The sequence below is a fragment of the Morone saxatilis genome, unplaced genomic scaffold, assembly GCF_004916995.1.
Source record: "Morone saxatilis isolate NCDOM2014 unplaced genomic scaffold, NCSU_SB_2.0 Contig20, whole genome shotgun sequence".
Classification (NCBI taxonomy): Eukaryota; Metazoa; Chordata; class Actinopteri; family Moronidae; genus Morone; species Morone saxatilis.
In genome coordinates, this window is record NW_023339763.1 from 6,677,884 (window position 1) to 6,685,139 (window position 7,256).

Here is a 7,256-nt window from a genome sequence, read left to right on the forward strand (position 1 = left end):
GGGGGGGGGGGGACGTTTACTCAGAGCGGGCATGCGCACTGGCTGTAATTGCAACTATCCGCTTTGATTTGGAAATGTTTGACGTGAGGACAAAGCGCTCTCGAGGCTCACGGTGATTGGTAACAACAACAAAGCGCGCACGGTGTCGTAAAGTGTTACCAGTTCTAAATAAAAAACCGCACGGGCAGCGTGAACGCGCCTGAACCTGGAGGGCAAAGTTCAACACGCCGCTTTATAGCCGGTAAATATTTGAACTAGTGTTTCTCTCGTAAGGAAATCCCCACTTCCCCTGAATTACTGAAGAAACAGCGAAGGAATAGAATAGAACAGCCCGACATGTAGACATATGTTTGAAGTCAGGATCATTTCTCTCATAAAAGTGACTTAATTGAACACGCAGTGATAACTGATGATTAAATGTGTGTGCGTGAGAAAGAGCTTAACTTCGCAGGACACAAACACGTGATTACACTGATACAAAACATCAGGAGAAAAGATGAGAACAAGTTAGACATGAAATTAATCAATAGCTGTTTTTATAATCAAAGAACAAAAAAAGGACAAACGTGATCCTGCTGATGTTTTGTTTTCTAGCATACAGTTAGAAAAAAGATAAATAAAATGAGCAAATAATCAGCAAATTAATCATGAATGGAAATTATTATTAATTGCAGCCCCACAACCTTAGGTCACAGCAGCAAGAGGGGGGGCTGCAGCATTGAAATCACTGTAAATTAACTGCAACATAACAACAACAACAAACAAAAAAGTATGAAGAAATTCAGATTAGATTATGTAAACAATATTAGCTTTCCACAAGGCTCCTTTAGTATTTAACTGTGCTCCTAATGGCCACACCAGTGCACAGTGAGGCAAGTCTGAATTACCAGCCAGGCAAAGCAAGCAACTTCCCCTGGGCCCAAAAGTGCACTGCCTGCAATTTTGGCACTGATTAATTGCAATTTTGTTTGAGAATTTGCACACCGAATATCTACTAAGGCAGGTCCTGCATTATTGTTATGTTAAGATAAGATAGAACTTTATTCATGTTGTGCAGAAGTTGCAGTACAAAAGGAGTAAAGAGTGCAAGTATAATATATTTACAACTATAAATATATCAAAAGTATTAAAAATCCAAGTCAGAAATATAAACAAGGTAAGGATCAGCAAGTGCATATTCCTTAATAAAGTAATTTAATGAAATAACAGCAAACTGACTCCAATAAACGTGGTGTTCCACATTAACCCTCTAGCTGGTCTCTGATCAAATAATGAAGCTGCCATGAGGGCATTAAGTTTTGGGGCCAATATGGGCCCCCCATAAGACGTTAGAACAGCCATGTCTAAGGTTCTATAGTCGACTATGAAGGAAATCCAGTAAAGAAACCAAGAAGCCAGAGTCAAATATTTGCAGGTATGTTTAATATTTGCAGATATGTTTAATAGTTGCATACAGGAGGCAGCACCCGACCTCCTTTTCAAAAATTAAAGCTGTCTTCATTATGGTGGCACAGCCATTAGCCACAGTTGCATATTTCATCTGTCTGACAGGCAGAATTACCCACTAAATACCACCATGACGTAATAAAAGACAAACTTCTGTGACTGACATCTGAATAGTCTCTATACAACCACGCCCATCTGGTGTACCGTAATTAAGAAAACAAGCACTGCTAAACTGAGGCCTTCCCTCAACTATTAATACAATGCTGCTCAGCTTCTGTTAGTTTTCTGCTGCTGCCACCAGTTCCCTGCAGCAGCTCATCTGATCTCCTGAAAGCTGCACTACAGCTGCTGCACCCTCTAAACACACCAAGTCCCTGTTTAGATCCAAACCTGTAGTTTATATACCTAGACTCTATAATATAACAATACTGACCCTGTAATCAGACAATAGCAGCAGGGGTCTATTAGGACATGGCAGCACCAGCCTTCATCTCTCTTAATAAGAGTGACTTTATCTCTCTAGGTGTATAAGGCAGCTGGCTGCACCCCAAAAAACAAGACAGAGGCCCACAAAAATCATACTATACTACATTATAGCTGACCATTTCTACAGCAAACCATAGGTATGAAATTTAAATTGCAAGGACCTGAAACATGCACATGAATCATCCACCCACGAGCATCTTTTCTGTTTTTATTATTATAAGTTATTTTGTTGTAATGCAGTACAGATCCTCCAATCAATCGATAAAAGCAGACACTCACTGTGATAGATGACTTATTTATAGACCCACTTCAGGTGTGTTTCAAGTCTCTGCAGGTTGATTTTGATACCATACTAAAATCAGTCATACAAAAAAGTAATGGCTGAAGTGGAGGAAAAAATGCATTCAGTCTAAAGAACTTTTTAGAAAGATGTCTGAAAGTCAGTAAAACATACACGATTAGTTATTGTTTAAACAGGCTGTATGGTCCTTTATAGCTGCACAATATACGCCTGGAGGACCAACCATTTATTTTATTACAAAGGTTTCTCAAATCTAGCAGAGAGCAAAACTCCTTCACTCCACTCTGAACCAACAGGCTGAATCCTGAACTGCTGCTCACATTTGATTGCTTTAGGATTAATGTTGCCATGAAACACACTACATCACAAACAGTAACTCAAGATGTTGCATGTTTTGCTTTTGTTTGTTTCAAACGCACTTTGGGTTATCATATCTCCTTTTTTTCAGTTTTCACTGAACAGAGGCGTCTCCAAAGTACACACCATTAAGTCACTTTTTGGCTTTCTGTCTCATGCTGTGGGCTCATTGTGGTGCAAGCTAACTGTGGTTCAGCCAGGCTGTCATGGGTTATACAGTAACGGCCACAGCCACGGCCACAGGTGAGTGACACAAGGCTGACCGATTGTGACTGAAATGTTCAAATTTAAGCCCCATGTATCATAAGTCACATTCCTCTGGATAGATTGTTTCCTATGTATACATCTGAGAGGGAGGTGCATATAAAGACAACATTTTGTATTCAATTATAGTGGGAAGGTACAATAAGACCACTGAAGCTGAACATTTACAGCTTCTAGGAATCTGCTTTGATCTCTATATGACCAGAGGTATGTGGATACTTCTGTTTTTGCAAGTTTTAGGCTAGGTAAGTTAATTCCAACTGACCCCTCCTAAGTCCCGCCTGTTTTTGATCTGTGCTCCAATAGCAGTTACAATAACAATAACTTGTTTCTTGCAGGTATTTGCTAGGCATGCCTATTTTTAATAAAATTTTGAAGTTAGTTAAAAGATAAGTGACATATGGTCTTATCAAAACACTAGTTAACAAACTAGCAAATTTACACCGATCAATAGTTCAACAAAAATATGTTTGTCTTTTCAACATAGACGAGCCTAGCACATGGCATATCAAAGTACAGGAAAAGATCAAGTTAACTGAGGTTATGACCTAGGCTTACTCAGCTGTTATTGGAGTACACAGCAAAAAGGGGCGGGACTTAGGAAGGGTCATTTGTGTAAATCTTTAAGCTACAGCACATAGTAGTTTGCAGAATACCTTTTCCACTTTCAACACAACCATACCCCCCTGCACAAACCAGGTATTTACAGAAATTATTTCCCCATTTGGTGTGGAAGAACTTCCTGCCAGTTTCCAAAATCTTGTGGAAAGACTTCTGTGAGGAGGGGAAACAGTACATTTATGACAGCGGTTTTGGAATGATACGTTCACCAATCACACAATGCTGCGTGAGCGTTGCAATTTAAGTGACACCATTTTCTTTACCCCACTATTTTGCCTGAGTGAAATTAACATTTAAATCATTGCAGTTGCCAGTTTATTAGGTACGCCTAGCTAAAATGAATGCAGACTAAAACAGACCTGCAATAAATCCTACCTTCATTGTTTATGTTTTGTATTATAAAGAGAGGTGTTGCCGTGATTTAGCCTGCCCTCATTGATATAATGACACCTGTCAGTAAGGTGCTAATATATTTAGGGTAGTTTTCTAGTATAAGTGACATTATCATATAAAAATATCTATTCTATTTTCATAGTGTCTGAGGTGAGCATTTGGCTACTATAGCACACCACATGACAAACAGTTTTTTTTAATGGATTTGGCCATTGCCATTTTCTTGGTTGTGAGATGACAAAACCTGTGTTTTATTGTAGAAAAGGGGCGATGGTGGTCTCTTCCATTTCATGGTGTTAAATTTCATGCTATGTGTGTACTAATGTTTGTGTGAAATATAAGGTTTCATGAGTCTGCAGTTCTTGGCAGCCATGGAAGTTAGTATGAAACAAGCCATCGGGTGGACCAGTAGTTACCACAACCAGGCATGTTTGTTGTCTATTTAATAGTAAGCTAAGTACTGCTGACATACCTGAAATATCAACACACCATCTTACCTTCTTTTTGGTCCTCAGGCAAAGGGATCTGTCAAGAAACTAACATCCATTTATAATTCCTGGTTCTACCATGTTTGAAGAAAGGAGGGGGGTACGTATGTCTGTTTTTGATTAAAGGTGCTTTTCTGAAGCTCATGGTTACATTTGTGTTTGGTGCTGTAATTTCCTGAAGATTTGTTAACAAAACTGTATAAATTAAATACCTATGTGGCCAAGTTATTATCTTTAGATAAGTGTTTCTTCCCTACCAGTGGTGTAGTCCACTCCAATTAGTTTCAGGGTATATAAGGGGTGGTTCAGGAGGGTGGCACCATACTGCAGTTCAGAAGGTGGCAACAGGGTGCACCTGTAAAGTTGAGATTGCACTCTACCAATAAAACCTAAAGAAGAAGATTTTCAAGCCTGATATATCTTATTTGCGTGTTCTTACATTACTGTAAAAAAATTGCACTGCATGTGATTTAATTGAGTGTAACTTCCACATTTATTGTCCTACTACTGAAAATACACACTAAAACTCCAAATGTGTGTTAATCCACAGCTTGAAATGGTCCCCAACGAATCCACTTTTACCTATAGTTTGAATAACGTTGGCTAAAATATGAAAATAAATGACCATGCCTTTTTAAAAGTATATATTTGTGACCCATTTTTAAAGATTTAAACATTCAGTAGGAGCCACGGGGCTTGGGGCTTAGAGTCACAGAGAGAAAGGGGAAAGTGGAAAGTTGTTGAGAGATGGACTAACACATTGTTGTTTTTTGTGGAATTTGTTGACTGTAAGTAAAATATGAAAGTATATAACTGGTGTGATGCTTTTTGGCTTGTAATTTGTACTGGACCTGTAGTGAGTTGAGTATTCCTTAAGTGAAGCACGGTCAAAGAATGCATATTGTAACATAATTATAAGTTACTATGTGGACCTGACCAAAAAGTATTTAAAAGGCAAACAGCAGGTTGGATTAGGAAGCTCTCAGTAAGTCTTGCTGTGTCCAACAAAAAGTCCTTGAACAAGACACCAACACTTAAATCCTTCTGGATACAAGCATCCGCCAAACATCTTTCATCCTGTTCCCGTATTTCATTGCATTTTCACTTAAACGATATGACCTAAATCTGATATGCATGTATCCAAAGTTAAATATACTATCTTTATCAATATAATTTAATTTAATCAGCCTAAAATCAACCAAATTAATCTAATATTACCTGCTATAACAAGTCAACATTTATGCTGTGCTGCAAAGAGACAGACTTTAATTTATGGAGCTAAAGATTTATTACAAAATATTGGATCACACAGTCAAAATTGCATTTGGCCAATAACTGCATGCTGTTGCAAGCCAAAGTACAACAGCATGAATTACTATAATTATATGTGTCCTGAGAAAATGATGTAATTACCGCCAAGACTCTGTCTCAGTACCGCAGTAATTCTGACAAAGCTGACACATGACAGTCATTTTGGGATTAGTGACCGTGCTGAGTCGAACTGTAGTGACTCCACAGCCAAGTTTTTTGTGTGTGTCTGTGCTTAAAACAGACTAAAGGGAGCTGTAGGTGGCTGAGTGAAGAATGAAGCCTACTGTATGAAGGATCTCATTCAACATACTGTATTTATTTTAATAGGAAGCCAATTATCTGAGTTCTTAGCTCATCAAAACGCCTCAAAAACAGCTGTGTGCATGGTTACTTACTGTACTTTCATTGGAGGCATAAAAAACAGGGCTAACTGTTGTCCTCTTTGAAACACCCACTTGCTGGGGGTTGCCATGAATTCTGGGAGATGTAGGATATCACTGGGAATGACAGAAAGTGGCCTGTGGCTAATACACCTTATGGAATACACTGTACATCAAATGCTATAGTGCCTATGGTCAAAGGTACATTGTGATTGATTGTAGAACATTTCATTCAAAACCATAGGTATTAAAGGACCAGTGTGTAGGATTTAGTAGGCATCTACCTGTGAAGTTTCAGATTGCAACAAACTGAACACCACTTATATTTGATGACCTTGGAATGAGGACGGGCTGTGGAGATTGAGGAACTACAGTGGCTGCAAAACTGACAAAAAACACAAAAGGCCCTATCTACAGTCAGTGTTTGGTTTGTCCATTCTGGGCTACTGTAGAAACATGGCAGTTCTACATGGAGGACTCCATGGAAGGAGACCCATGGCATCTGTAGACCTATATTCAGGTGATTAGACACTAATGAAAACATACCTATGACTATTATATTTAATTTTTGCCAATAGATCCTCCTAAATGTTACACACTGGACCTTTAATATGCTCCTATAACAGCTTTCACTCAACTGGGAAGGCTGCCCACCAGATGTTGGAACCTGGCTGCAGCGACTGGCTCTAATTCAGCCTCAAGAGCATGAGTGAAGTCGGCCACCAATGTCAGGCAGAAAGTCCTGGCTGAGGTCAGGGCACTGTTGTCTAAAATATCATTGTGTCCTGTAGCATTTAGAAAATCAGCCCCAGACCAAAGGTAGAATGAATTATCTCACTACTTGTGGATGGATTGCCGTGAGATCTTGTACAAACATAAATGTTCTACAGAGGACAACCCATGACTTTTCCTCTAGGGCCAACATGACATTTCTGTTTTTTAGTAAAATGTCTCGATAACTGTTCGATGGATTTCTATGACATTAAGATATTAATGTTCCCCTCAGGATGGATTATATTAACTTGACCTGATGACGACAGTAGGTGAAAAGTTAGGGGATCAAAATTAACGTTTTGTCTAATACTTTGACTTTTGACCAACTGCAAAACTTATGACATTACCATCAGCCTCACACTTTGTGTTTAGTTCAAACTAGCAAATGTTAGCATGTTAATGCTAAGATTGTGAACATGGTAAACAGTATACCTG